Source organism: Gymnogyps californianus, chromosome 3 (assembly GCF_018139145.2).
Source record: "Gymnogyps californianus isolate 813 chromosome 3, ASM1813914v2, whole genome shotgun sequence".
Lineage (NCBI taxonomy): Eukaryota > Metazoa > Chordata > Aves > Accipitriformes > Cathartidae > Gymnogyps > Gymnogyps californianus.
The window spans coordinates 115120023-115134953 of record NC_059473.1 but is presented as its reverse complement, the minus strand read 5'-3'; the positions used below and the strand labels follow the sequence as shown (position 1 = coordinate 115134953).

Here is a 14931-nt window from a genome sequence, read left to right as displayed (position 1 = left end):
TGCTGCTTCTCCTGTGCTAAGCACCCATCTTGACAGATGGGGCCCAAGTCATAGCCTGCTCTTATAAACATTTGGGGGAGTGGTGGGAGGCCATGGAATGGGAGAATAATATCTATCTGTTAAGGGGCAGGGTGCAGTAGTTAAGGAGAATGTATAAATCTGTTTGTTGGATATAAAGATGGTTTAATTACGTAGTATAAGTTGTAAATGTTGCTAAGAAGGGACTTCAGTTATGAGAAACAGATACAATGGGTTCCTCATGCCCCACACATTGGGCTCCACAAAGGATTGATTCCCTGACCGGGAATCGAACCCGGGCCGTGGCGGTGAGAGCGCCAAATCCTAACCACTAGACCACCAGGGAATATGAAGATTTGGCTAAAATAGATTAGATTAGATTAGATCAGGATACTGGTTTATTAATGTCTCAGGGAGAGATTGATCTCATCTAAACTTAGCTATTTAAAATTTGTCTAATTCAGGGATTTGAGTTCCCTCAATAGTCCCTGGAGAGAGAATGGGAATTCTTCCCACCCTTCTAAAATACATATCTTCAGATGGTATGAGTCTCCCACCAGAGTTCCCTGTTTCTCTACCAACTGCTGTCTAGGTGACCAGGTTAGACTAGTTATCTAATGTTTAAATGCCCAGAGGTACATTAAATTAATCTTACTCTTGGGGTTGATTTAATTTGTGTAAAAATAGTCATCTAATACTATGTGCATCATTTCTGTCAAACTAGGGGGGGCTTGGAGGCGCCTAGGGAAATCCTTTCAGGACTCTAGAAGATTAAATTGTACTGAATGCCTATGCTCAGGCAACTGAATACCATAATGATGATAGAGTACTCATGATGCAAAATGCGTCTTAACTCACAGAACTGGAGTGTTGCAATGGATGGCTATAAACACTTCAGAAGGGACAGGCAAGGAAGAAGAGGCAGTGGGGTAGCCCTGTATGTTAGGGAGTGTTTTGATTGTCTAGAGCTTAATGATGGTGATGATAGAGTTGGGTGTTTATGGGTAACAATCAGGGGGAAGGCCAACAAGGCAGATGTTGTGGTGGGACTCTGTTATAGATCACCCAACCAGGATGAAGAGGCAGACAAAATATTCCATAAGCAGCTGGGAGAAGTCTCACAATCGCTAGCCCTTGTTATCGTGGGGAACTTCAACTTACCAGATGTCTGCTGGAAATACAATACAGCAGAGAGCAAACAGTCTAGCAGGTTCCTGGAGTGTGTGGAAGATAACTTCCTGACACAGCTGGTGAGTCAACCAACTAGGGAAGGCGCCCTGTTGGACTTGTGGTTTGCAAACAGAGAAGGACTTGTGGGTGATGTGATGGTTGGAGGCCATCTTGGTCATGGCAATCATGAAATGATAGAGTTTTTGATTCTCGGAGAAGTAAGGAGGGGGGTCAGCAGAACTGCTACCTTGGACTTCCAGAAGGCAGACTTTGGCCTCTTTAGGAGCCCGGTTGACAGTGTCCTTGGGAGGCAGCCCTGAAGGGCAAAGGAGTCCAGGAAAGCTGGACATCCTTCAAGAAGGAAACCTTAAAGGCACAGCAGCAGGCCGTCCCCATGTGCCAAAAGATGAGCTGGTGGGGAAGAAGACCAGCCTGGCTAACAGAGCTTTGGCTGGAACTCAGGAAAAAAAAGGAGAGTTTATGACCTTTGGAAGAAGGGGCAGGCAACTCAGGAGGACTACGAGGATGTCATGAGGTTATGCAGGGAGAAAATTAGAAGGGTCAAAGCCCAACTAGAACTTAATCTGGCTACCACCGTGAAAGACAATAAAAAATGTTTCTATAAATACATTAGCAACAAAAGGAGGGCTAAGGAGAATCTCCACTCTTTATTGCATGGAGGGGGAAACACAGTGGCAAAGGATGAGGAAAAGGCTGAGGTACTTAATACCTTCTTTGCCTCAGTCTTTAATAGTAAGACCAGTTGTTCTCTGAGTACCCAGCCCCCTGAGCTGGAAGACAGGGATGGGGAGCAGCATGAAGCCCCCATAATCCAAGGGGAAATGGTTAGCAAGCTGCTACACCACTTAAACACACATAAGTCTACGGGGCCAGATGGGATCCACCCAAGGGTACTGAGGGAGCTGGCGGAAGTGCTCACCAAGCCACTTTCCATCATTTATCAGCAGTCCTGGCTAACCGGGGAGGTCCCAGTTGACTGGAGGTTAGCAAATGTGACACCCATCTACAAGAAGGGCCAGAAGGAGGATCTGGGGAACTACAGGCCTGTCAGTCTGACCTCGGTGCTGGGGAAGGTTATGGAGCAGATCATCTTGAGTGTCATCATGCAGCATGTACAGGACAACCAGGTGATCAGGCCCAGTCAGCATGGGTTTATGAAAGGCAGGTCTTGCTTGACTAACCTGATCTCCTTCTATGACAAGGTGACCCGCTTAATGGATGAGGGAAAGGCTGTGGATGTTGTCTACCTAGGCTTTAGTAAAGCCTTTGACACCGCTTCCCACAGCACTCTCCTGGAGAAACCAGCTGCTCATGGCTTGGACGGGTGTACTCTTCGCTGGGTAAAAAACTGACTGGATGGCTGGGCCCAAAGAGTGGTTGCGAATGGAGTCAAATCCAGCTGGTGGCCGGTCACAAGTGGTGTTCCCCAGGGCTCAGTAGTGGGGCCAGTTCTCTTTAATATCTTTATCAATGATCTGGACGAGGGGATCGAGTGCCCCCTCAGTAATTTTGCAGATGACACCAAGTTGGGCGGGAGAGTTGATCTGCTTAAGGGTGGGAAGGGTCTACAGAAGGATCTGGACAGGCTGGGTTGATGGGCTGAGGCTAAGTTCAACAAGGCTAAGTGCCAGCTCCTGCACTTGAGTCACAACAACCCCGTGCAACGTTCCAGCCTTGAGGAAGAGTGGCTGGAAAGCTGCCTGGCTGAAAAGGACCTGGGGGTGTTGGTCGACAGCTGGCTGAATATGAGCCAGCAGTGTGCCCAGGTGGCCAAGAAGGCCAAGAGCATCCTGGTTTGTATCAGAAATAGTGTGGCCAGCAGGACTAGGGAAGTGATCGTCCCCCTGTACTCGGCACAGATGAGGCTGCACCAGCATGTTCAGTTTTGGGCCCCTCACTACAAGAAAGACATTGAGGTGCTGGAGCATGTCCAAAGAAGGGCAACAAAGCTGGTGAAGGGTCTAGAGAACAAGTCCTGTAAGGAGTGGCTGAGGGAACTGGGGTTCTTTAGCCTGGAGGAAAGGAGGCTGAGGGGAGACCTTATCTCTCTACACAACTACCTGAAAGGAGGTTGTAGCAAGGTGGGTGTCAGTCTCTTCTCCCAAGTAACAAGTGATAGGACAAGAGGAAATGGCCTCAAGTTGCACCGAGGGAGGTTTAGATTGGATACTAGGAAAAATTTCTTCACTGAAAAGGTTGTCAAGCACTGGAACAGGCTGCCCAGGAAAGTGGTTGAGTCACCATCCCTGGAGGTGTTTGAAAGATGTGTAGACATGGCACTTAGGGATATGGTTTAGTGGTGGACTTGGCAGTGTTAGGTTAACGGTTGGACTCGATGATCTTAAAGGTCTTTTCCAACCTAAATAATTCTATGATTCTATGATCTCTTTATTTCACAGTGTTAACATTTTTTTTTAATTTTATCTATGCCTTGTCTACATTTGTTTTTCCTTAGCAAAGCTAAACCCAGCTGCAATTAAGACCCAATGTATACCCGACATTCTGATATATTTCAGTGGAAGCTGGATCAAGATAGCTCTTGGTTTTTTTCGAGCCCTTCATACGGAATCTGTATGAATCTAAAGGAGCTGTCTTCTTTGGAGTGTTTCACCTGTCACAACTCAAGTGTTAAGCTTCTAAGAGGAATCTTTTCAATCTCTCTGTGCCTTTACAAATATTTCTGTATTTGCAATATATATTCATGACAAGTCAGGAGCCATGTGGAACTCTTGATTCTCTTTCTACATACATTTGTGACAATGAACAGTCAAAGACATTATTCTCTTCCTGTCTGAATTTTAAGAAGTGTTATGGCAGTGATGATTGTAAAAAATAGATAACCAATGTTTTCCCTCCCTCCTATCAGTCAGCACGCTCTCTTCCAGAATGACTTTTACCAGTCATTGAATATATTTTCTCAAATGGAGCAATTTGTCTATTTCTCGCATGCTGATTAAAGAAAATTAGAAACACTTCACATGTAACACTAACCCTCTGCAGATTTGTTTGAGATGTATTTTGGTAATTTAGTCTTAGTTTAATAAATGTGTAACCATTAGTATATTACAAAGGTCACCAATATATCATTCATGCACTGAGTGATTTAAGCTCTTTCTCTCTTTTCTACATTATGCCATAGATAAAAACCTTTTTTTGGCTTGAGAAACTGCTTCTGAATACAGGAATTGCTTGTTCATAATTATTTCAGTATAATTCTACCAAGCATTGGGCTGCAAGAGGGAAAAAAAGGCTGAAAGGATTACAGACTAAAACTCAAACTATGTTAATCATTGATCTGTGAAGAATTCAAAACTAGTTTCTTTTTGGAAAAAAGCTAATACTCTTAGGAAAACCCCATCTATTCAAGTTCCTGTGCATCCTTTACATAAAACCACAGGCATACTTCGAAGATATGCAAACAAGTATATGTAGTTCATTAGAAGTTTCCTTCAGATTTTTTTTTCCTAACTAGCACGAGAATTTAAATTAGAAAAGTTATTTGTCTTTAATTCTTCAGTTCTAGATATGTAAATACTATTCAGAATAATTTTCATAAAAGGATGGTTAGGCATATTGGAATGAATTAATTTTACAAGTATAACAAAAGAAAGAATAGTTTATAGCTGGAAACATACTGTGAAGAGCTCAATAGGGAATAATGTTGCACTGATCTGGGGAGGGAAAATGGTGCTAAATGGCTTCTCCAGTGTTTAATTTCTGTGACATAAGAATACTAAACCAAACTAAACTATGTAATTGATCTATCTACAAAAGAAAACTTGGAGCAGATACAAGAAAAGAGATTTATACTGTGCAATAGTGACTACTGCAAAACCTCACTAATTTACAGAATCTGTAAGCGGAGAGGCATCTAAGAACAGAGCCCACAGTCCAGCACTGGAAGTAGGGAGCTATCATCTCAACAGCATTCAACAGATATTTAGCAAGATAAGTGCTAGGTTTTAAGTATCTTCTTTAGTGCTGCTAGAGGAAGCAGTGGTCAGTGATCTTTCAGAAATGTGTGATGGGGGTTTAACACCCAGCAGGCTCAAGACAGGAATGAAGCAGGATCTCTGACATTCTTTTAATCATTGAGTGTATTGGACAAAATAGGTCACCTTCACTCCAGTCATCTGCATGGAGCCTGTTAGCCATGGATGCTCTGAGAACCTTTCTGCACTGAGTCTGTCAGCAGATTTTGGCAGAAAAAATACTGATGTTTGTAATTTTGAAGAGGTAGGCATGAAGCTGATGTACACCATCAAAAGCAAGGTGTTTATGTGACTTCCATCTAATATTTTGGAAACTGGAGACCTTCTGCTGCTTCTAGAATTGAATGGTAGCTGAAAAGGATTTTGTGAATCTAAGTTATAGATACAGGAGTCTAAAATGGCACCTGAAAAACTCAAGATAACTTTGTGAATCTAGTTTCACAAACAGTAGATTTGATGGTGAGCCCTAACTATCTGCATTGAATTCCATTGTTTGTATACAATCCAAGATACCAAAAATAAATGGATGCATTATGATCAGACCACTTTCTAGAAAGTCCTGTAGGAATAACTCGCTGCATTACGCACTGTAATCAGTGAAGGATTCAATTCAGAAATCGGAGAGCTAAATGTAGCTCTCCACACATCACTGTCTACAGACATGGTAACCATTGCAGTCAAAAGAGACCTGAGGCTTTGTTCAGTTGCCCACACATGAGTGTTTAGTGGAATCTGAGATATTCTAAGGCATACTGTCTGTCAGTCGCTGATCCCAAAGGATACAAGGGTTCTGTACTAGATCCGCCAGCCTCACAAGGATGTCTTGGTTGTTCTAGAGCATGTCAGACAGAATTAAGTGCCTGTATGTGGGCAATTGAATCAAAGACCTAGGTGTTTACTTTAGGGTCAACTTCTAGCAGAATTCTAAGTTACACTGGTTGTAGTAATTATATATCCATTGACTACATGGGGATTTAGACATGTGGCATAGCTACAGGTATCTATACATACAGAACTAAATTTAGACATTTTAATTTTGAACTGAATTCTGCCGTTGAAGTCTGATGCTGAACATAAGTGTAAAGGGCATCATTTAGATATCACCTTGTAGACAAAATCTTTTCTTTTTAAGAATGTTGCTATAACCTTTTTTTTTTCCTAAGCCTCCAAAGACTGTACCTATGCAGTGGAAACCACAACAGTTGTATCAGACAAAAATATTAGGCATGAAATTCAAAAGATGTGTCTATGAAAAGAAGGAAAACATTTTTAAAATTCCTGTGTTCATTTATATCTGATGTTGGAATAAAAAGGAATACCTAATGAAGTGATGATTCAGCTAAATTTAGTCAACTTTGTTTATGCCAGCATAAATTCTACAGAGCTTTCATTGACCTAAATGCATGTAAGCGTATCAGCTATTCACTGAGGATCACACTGCAGTCTTTTTTCTGTCTCTGAATCCTGAAGCACTGCATAAATTAAAAAAAACATGTGCTGAAGGATTTTTGAATTAGACCCTCTTAAAAACAAGTTGACTGATTTGTCAGGCTTGCAAGATAAAATAAGACTGCCTTCCTAACTAAAGTTTGCTGTTATTGCATAATTAGTACGTAAGGGAAAGAGAGCTTCAAGATGATGTACAATAGTCATGAGAAGAGTGTTTTGATATATGGCAGTCGTTTGTGCTGCTATCTTCTGCTTGACTCTCTAAATTCATACATTATTCCACCCTTTACATGTTGAACTTGTGCAATCACAGTCTTGTATTTGTATTGTATTTATGAAAAATTTTAGAAGAGACATGAACAATTTTATTTTTTGTAATTTTTTTTGAAGCAATTAATTTTGATTATATCATTCTATCTTCTTTGATGCAGAGAAGATATAAGTATTTTACATACATAGATGAATTTTATGTGCATTGTGATTATAAAAAGAACTAATTCATACAGGAAATTTTGGTGATAAATAAAACTAATGCCAATTAAACTCAAAACTGAAAAAGCATGAGTTTTTTAATTGCTCTTTCTGAAGATTTTGAAGAGGCCAAGAATAAAAATAGTGATTATCAGAATATCTTTCTACATTGACAAAGACTTTCACATGGACAAGATTTTCAAAATGTCTTCAACATTTTAAGACAAAGCGTTCTTAGAAAATTGTGCATGAAAAGTAGTAAACAGAATGCTCCTCATGTTGATAACAGTTTATTTTCATTCCTTGTAAGAATACAATACATATATTGTATATTTCATTATATTTGTGTGATGACAGATGAGACTACCTGTTTTTATTAGGTTATGTGATTAAAAAGTTAATCACAGTGAAAACAAAGACTGAGCAAGCATCCAAGGAATTATGACAGGCCAAGGCACCCAACAAGTAACCTGATCAGTGAATATGGAGCACACCAAGTCAGCCACCCTTAAGATTGTCAAAGAAGAACAATTAGATCATTGTCCCTTGTCCCACAAGCCAAGATGACTCAAGGAAGTAAGTTCTCTTCTTGGAACACCAATCAAACTAAGGGGTATTATTTTCCAAAGGGGTACAAGACTTATTTTGGGATGCAGGCAGGAGAGGATTTTGAGGTGGAGCAAAGGGAATTTGAAGATGGTATAAAACTATGGGGTGTCTTCAGGAGACTGTAAGAATGTGCAAAACATTTAGGGGAAGGATCAAAAGTAGGGGAAGGGAGGCATGAAGTTGGGTCAGGGAGAAAAAAGGGAATAAAAAGGGCAAGTAGGCAAAAGCCTGGCAAACCTGGTGGTTGATTACCACAGCCTGTCGTAGCTTCTTATTAAATCCATTCTAACTATTTTCTGTGTGGGTCACTCCCTGAGCCTGTGCGTGCAAACTTGTCATGAATTGCAGGTTGGACCAGCCGGTGAGTAGGAAGAGATCCATATACGGAAACACCCAGAGCCTCAGTCTGTGTGTGGGAATGGGCCACAGATATTGGATGGATTTAAAATCTGTGTTAGTATTCAAGGAAGCCACAGATGTGTGTTTGTGAATCAAGAGTGAGGGCGTGCATATATCTTGACTCCAATCCCAACCGCCCTGGGAGGAGGAACAGGATGAGGCCATTTGTGACGTTCATGTCTGTGTGAGTGCTGTGGGTGGTTATGTGGGTGCTGATAAAGGCACTGACCTCTCCCTGTGCTGGTCTGTGTGTTTGGGCATGTGTGCATGTGTGTGTGCATGTGTGTGTGCACATGCACCAGCTGGGAATACATGCTCAACCTCACTGCTGGCACATAGAGAACACAGACCCGCAGCCACCTCCCTTCTATCACACCGGGATGAGAGGGACCCTGGGAGGATTCATATAACTATACGATTACAATATATGACTAAATACCATATATTATTAGTCTGCCTCCACAAGGTGCTGTGTAGCCTCAGCTCCACTGGCTCAATCTTAAGTACAATATTTAACCCCACCTAGCAAGAAAATGCAAAGCAGTTATAGGTAGGGAAGCCATAACAACTGAAAGCTAGCTCACCTCAAACTGAAGGTATTATTACTTTCCCTTTCTGAGAAGAGCATGATTAAAAGCTCAGGGAATCAGCACATTTCATTGCCAAAGATGTTGGCAATGAACAGGCATTGAAGCAATGAGAAGATAGTCATGTGGTTCTAATGGTCACCCAGGACGTGACCATGCGTTGGTTACTTAGATGAATAGCACAAGCTGTTGCAGAGCAAAGGACCTGAGAGCCAGCCTGTGTGAGACAACTTGTGCCTAGGTGAATATTTCTTGTGATGGCTCTCCATTTTAGTTTTAAAAGCGTGGTGCATTTTCATGCTGCAAAGAGGCTGGGGATTAAAAAAATGAGGGTGTCTCCATCATTGCATCTCTGAAACAAGGTTGCAGAGGGATATTTTGTGCACAGATTGACCAGGCAGAATAAACCCTGCTATTTCATTGCATATCTGTTACTGACTCCAAAAAAAGAATATAATCTAAGCAGCTCACACCACTGCGTTGAAGGCTCTAAATTCTTTATAAGAGTCTGTCATCAAAGTATTGTCTTATACCGTTCCTGCTTAACTGGGGGGACCAGATGGGATCATATGTTTCAGATATTCCCGGCATGTGCAGTGCTGCCAGAACTAACAAGTGTGTGCCGTTTCTGCAGTTACGCTGTTGACAGAAAACTGACACTCTTGCTAACGACATTGCAGAAAGTGCTTTTGGAATTAACTTATTGACAGATATCTATCAATTAAAAACAGTAACAGCAATATGTCAGGAAGTGATGTGCTGCTGACAGTCTACTTCTTGAGCTTTAATTGAGAGAAGAACTCCATATAGCTTTGCAGTGTACATACTTAGCAGGTTAGAAGGACCCATGTAAAGCAATCCTATTCCTTTGATCTACTTATCTTCTTGCATGCATTTCTGTTGTCTGGGAGGGGTTGCTGAGTTTGGTGTGAATTTCTTTTACTTCATCACTCAAAAATAAAGGCCATGTTACTTATTTTCTGTTTCTCTCCTCAGAATTCATTTGCTCTACATTTTACCCTCAGTTTTAATGCATCTCCTGCACTGTTGATCACTCTGAGTTAGTAGATTTGAGGATGGATTATTAAACATCTACCAGATTTTTTCCCCCCTCAAACTTCAACACTCCATCAGACTCTTTCATCACCATTTCCCGCTTCATGAAATTAAGATTTTGAAATTCTGCAAAATTATGTTATCAGGTCTCTAATAACCCAGTGTGATTTGTCCATTTATCTGCTTTCTTTCCTAATTTGTCTTGATCTGCAGTTTTCTTCTCTGGTTTCAAAACTGGTGTAGCTATTAATATACCAAAATTATAGAGGCTAATTCCAAAGACACAGTTACATATTCTCTAGGATCAAATTAGCATGGTGAAAACCTCAGTAGTTCACATTACTTGTACTTAGGATAATGCTTTGGGACAGGACTAAGGTGGAAGGGAAAGTAATATGTGTGTTATATAGAATCAGTAATGTTGCTTATGTGCAGGAAATACCAGTGGTAGACTACAGGTTTGTTGTCTGAATACAGGCACAGAATAGACAGGCCACAAAAGTAGATGGAGTAACGTGCAAGTAGGGTCACAATTCCTTCAGGCCCCTAATCCCTGTTCATGGAGCACAAAGCAGCTGCAAGGCATGCTATGCTGGAAGTATAAAGCAGGTCCATCACTACACCACGGACCAAGGCAGGATTCCTTTTTCTTTTGTTCCCATGTATCCCTTGGTTATTTGGGCTGCCAGCACAAACATCTATGTGCTCAGTTTCAGATATCCAAACAGTCCTATGAAATGCAAAGTTGCTGAATAACAGTTTTCTGGAAGCAAGGCAAAAGTCATGATTGAGAATACAGCACAGCGTAAGCACCTAAGAATGAGGAATAGAAAGGGACAATGAAGGAAAAATACCACAGAATGCTCACATACATTCAAAGCATTTTGAAATAAATGAGAATTAAAAGCTGCACAGTAATTCACCCTGCCCAGATGAAAGATTTACATTTAAAAAGTAAGTTGATAATGCTTTCTGCAATAACTCCATGCCTCAGCATTTAACCTTGGCAATATGCTTTCTCTCCCAGATAATAACAACACAAATAATTTCCTACAGTTGTTAGCAGCAAAATGACTTGTTATTTTCTCGAGTTAGTGGGAGTTTCAACACTTTTGCATAAACCTGAATCAGAACCTTGAAAGCTCATGAAGGGCAAATTTGGTGCATCAGTGGGACCATTTATTGGTTGTTATAAAGAAAAAGCTTTGAACAAAAAAGAGATTAGGTTAAAGCTAACTAAAAATTACTCTTTCTGTTGCTAAAACATGAATCCTGTCAGAATTTTGCATTATCATGAATTGTAAGTTACCAGGATTAGATGAAAATCCCTATCCACCAGGAATTTAAAAGGTAGAATATTAAACTTAATGCAATTGAAAAACACATGCTCTTAATTCTTTACTATTATAAACTAAAACTAGGATAAACCTTTCAATTTTATGACTTGAAGACAGACAAAGAATATCACTCCATCAAATATCCTTTACCTTCCCAATGCACCCCACAGACACAGTTATTTACTGACTTCAAATTCAGTAATATCAGGGTAATATTTACCTATCCGTTAATACATGCAGGAAAATCTTAAATTCAGAATCTGAGACACATTGTGGATACACTAGATATTGCAAAACTGCTTTGCATTCTATAAAAATAAGCCCTGTATTTCACTAACCAGGTTTTACCGACATTATAGAGTGCTTTACTAAATCTAGAACAGATTGAACTCATCAGGATATTTAGTTGTGTGCACGTATATCTCACATTAGCTGTTGATCAGGAAGGTGGAGTGGGGAACAACCAAGTGTCAATAGCTGTTACAAGACGCTCCACCCACAGAACAAAAAGTCAAGGAGTTTGGTGAATCATTGTGTTGATATGCTAGAGTCTTGGTAACCAGGTCGTGGCTCGTAAACAGTCCTTCTCCTCATCTCCCACATAGATCGCCTGGGCTTTCAAGCAGTTTTCACTATAGTAAGAGAGAGAGAAAGTAAAAAGTCAGACCTCTCTAGAGGGAAGAGAACACTGAAACAGATCTAACAAAATGTAACGTTTTTTTCCCCAAGCCCACTCTGAGGATATGCAAGACAGCTAAAACCTTTATCAACCTGTATTGACGTTGCCAACTCTAAGGTAGGATTTATAGCAGGTAATAATTCTGAAAGCTTCAATCTGCATCAGAATTAAGCACCAAGCACAGGGAAGAATATCATCCTCCTTTGCTGAAAAGTTCAATTTTCTAGAATAAAGCACACTTTCAGCTACATTTCTTCTGCCTAGAGAGACTATGAGAGAAAAATACATGGCAAACGGTAGTTAGGTTGCTTAAAGAACGACTGGCAGGAACTCAGATGCTATGATGGTGGCTGCAGAACAAGAGGCAATACAGAAATGGCAACAAAACTAATCCTCAGTACATGGCCACCAGTGACAGGAAAGGGGAAAAAAGGGTACTGTATTAGTGCAAATTAATTTCATGATTAATGGGATTCAGTATCCATTTTGCTTTTGGTCTAGTTGTGTTGATTAATGTTATCATATCTTTCTGTTCAAACACTGTGGCTGGATTCTCCCTGTGCACAGTTAAATCATAAAAGAGCCCATGCTCACTTTAATCCTTGTATCTTGCCAGCATGGTATAAACGATAGTGAAAATGGCGTTATGGGTTGGTTTATTGATATTTTAATTGCAGTAATATACTTCTTCTGTCATAAAATTTTAGACAGAATTTAAACTCGGTGGAGCAATGAGATATAAACTGGATGAAGGGGGAGATTTATAAGTAAATTCAGCAGTGAAATGGTAGGTTAATGAAAAATGAAGCATTCTGTTTGCAACATTAATCTCTGAAATTGCATTAATAATGTTTTAGAGGAAAAAATATTTTATATTATAATCAAAATTTCATTAGCATTTCAATAAACTGAAAGTCAGTGCTTTGAACTCCAGCAAGACTAATCACTTATAAGGTCCACAGTAGGTCTGCAGGCTATTTGGTTCATTTATTCTAAATGTGCATTTTAATGTTTCATTTTGCCTTTGGAAAAAGAAGAATTTTGAAAATTTTAACATTAATCTTTGCAATTTGAGGGTGCTGTAAATATGGAGGAAAACGGAACAACTGAAAATGTCCATCTGCCTCCTCTCTCCCCCTGCCAGCTACTACACTTGAAAGCAGGACTCCCATTTTTGTTTTGTTTTGTTTTTAAAGTGCCTGTGCATATTTGAGAGCAAAGAGTAAAGGAGAGAGTCCTGACTGATAAATCACTCAAATCAGTGGTCCAGCATTACTGGGTTATTTTTTTCTGTTTGTGGCGGGTTGGCCCTGGCTGGACACCAGGTGCCCACCAAAGCCGCTCTATCACTCCCTCTCCTCAACTGGACAGGGGAGAGAAAATATAATGAAAGGCTCGTGGGTTGAGATACGGACAGGGAGATCACTCAGCAATTGCCATCACGGGCAAAACAGACTTGACCTGGTGAAAAATTAATTTAATTTATTACCAATCAAATCAGAGTAGGGTAATGAGAAATAAAACCAAATCTTAAACACCTTCCCCCCACCCCTCCCTTCTTCCCAGGCTTAACTTTACTCCCCATTTTCTCTACCTCCTCCCTCCGAGCAGCGCAGGGGGACGAGGAATGGGGGTTGCGGTCAGTTCATCACACATTATTTCTGCCACTCCTTCCTCCTCAGGGGGAGGACTCCTCACACTCTTCCCCTGCTCCAGCATGGGGTCCCTCCCACAGCAGACAGTCCTCCACGAACTTCTCCAATGTGAGTCCTTCCCATGGGCTGCAGTTCTTCACGAACTGCTCCAGTGGGGGTCCCTTCCACGGGGTGCAGTCCTTCAGGAACAGACTGCTCCAGCGTGGGTCCCCCACGGGGTCACAAGTCCTGCCAGCAAACCTGCTCCAGCGTGGGCTCCTCTCTCCACAGGCCCTGCCAGGAGCCTGCTCCAGCGCAGGCTTCCCAGGGTGTCACAGCCTCCTTCAGGCATCCACCTGCTCCAGCGTGGGGTCCTCCACGGGCTGCAGGTGGATATCTGCTCCACCGTGGACCTCCATGGGCTGCAGGGGGACAGCCTGCCTCACCATGGTCTTCACCATGGGCTGCAGGGGAATCTCTCTGCTCCGGCGCCTGGAGCACCTCCTCCCCCTCCTTCTTCACTGACCTTGGTGTCTGCAGAGTTGTTCCTCTCACATCTTCTCACTCCTCTCTTCAGCTGCAATTGCTGCTGCACAGTAACTTTTCCCCCTTCTTAAATATGTTATCCCAGAGGCGCTACCACTGTCGCTGATGGGCTCGGCCTTGGCCGGCAGTGGGTCCGTCTTGGAGCTGGCTGGCATTGGCTCTGTCGGACATACAGGAAGCTTCTAGCAGCTTCTCACAGAAGCCACCCCTGTAGCCCCCCGCTACCAAAACCTTGCCACGCAAACCCAATACACTGTTTAACTCAGTTTTAGTTACCCTTTTCCATCCTCAAATCACCAGTTAACCCATAAAAATCAATAAAGCTCCTATCAACAGATAAACATCTGCTATTGCATATTGAAGTCCAAACAGATTTACCTTTAAAGACAGTGGAGAGAAACAGACATTTCTGATGGTGATTCATCTAATCTAGCAGATGTCTGAAGATAGATGAGAGGCAACTCATTCCTGGACCCATACCATGTGATTTGAGACACTGCAGTATTGATGACCACATGTGAGGAAGTCCTCTTTAAAAGGTGATTCCTGACCTGGAGATAATCATCTTTCCTTTCTCAGCTGGCTGAAGATATCCATGTTATAGAACCTTAATTTGGATAGATAATTGCCCTCCCCTGTGACTCCCTGCAAAACATCTTGCATAAATGACCCTGTGTGTTCCTGTGTGCTTCCCTTCGATACCTTGTTATTGCAGAGGGTCCTTAGGCTGATACAAGTGCTTTCCAACAGCATAACAGCCCAAAGGCACATCCTGATGCACCATTTGGGGAAATGAGGCCAGCGTACAAGTGCCATGCGTGCTTGACTGAGAAAAAGAAAGGCTCACCAGGGCTCCATCCAGATAATATCCCTAATGAGGAAATCATTGAAGTCAGTGATTGGAGTCAGAGGCCTGAATACATACTGAAGTTCATCAAATTAAGGCCAGCATGTCTGAGACTG

At 41.6% G+C, this 14931-nt stretch overlaps 1 non-coding gene across 1 annotated transcript; it reads right to left on the bottom strand.

Annotated features, from left to right (window-relative positions):
• Nucleotides 1–292: 292 nt before the first annotated feature.
• On the bottom strand, nucleotides 293–364 carry TRNAE-CUC (transfer RNA glutamic acid (anticodon CUC)). The gene has a single exon. It is a non-coding gene; the product is annotated as a tRNA-Glu (tRNA).
• Nucleotides 365–14931: the final 14567 nt, after the last annotated feature.